Below are 1,137 nucleotides of genomic sequence, written 5' to 3' on the forward strand. Positions count from 1 at the left end.
TTTTCTCTGTAATTGGCAATGTTCGTGTGGCAAATGGATACATTCTAGAAAGTTTGAAAGAGCGTTCCAGGCTCTCAAGCAGATGGGGTGGGTACCTGAGCGCGCGACCGTCAAGGAAATGGTTACCAGGCCACAAGTTGCCGATGAATCCCAAAAAAGTTGCCGATAAGTGTCTAAAAAGTTGCCAAAATTTTTCAGCTTTTCGTACCTTTTTTGGGTGTTAAAGATTAAAAATTCGCACATTGCTTCTTATCAAAACTTTATTTGTCAAAGTCCAATGATAATATCAGACGTTCTTTCCATTTCACTTGGTCAACAGTCACTGTAATTGTCCGCCATCTTGAAAAACGTGCAACGTGAAACCGCAGACCTCGGGATAAGGCATCACAAAAATCAACCCATCGGTGTGGGGGGATAATTATTGTATTTTAGAATAAATTGAATAAATGTCTATCGAAAACTGACCAATGTGGCTCAAAACGGGAAGAAAGTGGCTTCAAAGAACCTCAAAAGGCCCAAAGTTGCCGAAAATTCTAAAAAGTTGCCGAAAATCTCAAAAGTTGCCGAGCAACTTGTGGCAAAGCCAAATGGTTACACCTGATCCACGCCACTTTTCGCGCGGTTTTTTTTTTTTTTGCTCCCTTACCGCTGACCGAAAGCCTGGCACAGGCTGGGAAATTTTTTGAAATACCATTTAGGACCGAACATCTGTCGATTTAGTGTTATGTTTTAACGGGTGAAAATCCGAAAGACAACGGAAACTGGAAAACCCTCCTCGACCGTAAACCTCGTCTCTGCCAACTGACTTTCCCAGTCTTCCAAGAGAAAATACAAAATTTCCGGACCAACACTCAGGGTCTTAAAATAATTGAGTAGAATATGCTACCTTTCTATAACATCAAGAAATGGTTAGATATTCTAGTCTTCTCGGATAGGGACGAGTAAATGGAGGTCCCGTCTCCTGCAGGGTTAGGGATAGGAAACGTTAATTTCCCACGCACGAGATTACTGTGTGATGGATATCCTCCCCTGGGTTGAGATGGGTGGGTTAATACAGCAGGTCCACATCAGCTAAGCTGCCAATTAATAAACCTGCTTAAACAAATAAATAAATACTAAATACACAAACACACTAAG

Source organism: Stylophora pistillata, chromosome 8 (genome assembly GCF_964205215.1).
Source record: "Stylophora pistillata chromosome 8, jaStyPist1.2, whole genome shotgun sequence".
Lineage (NCBI taxonomy): Eukaryota > Metazoa > Cnidaria > Anthozoa > Scleractinia > Pocilloporidae > Stylophora > Stylophora pistillata.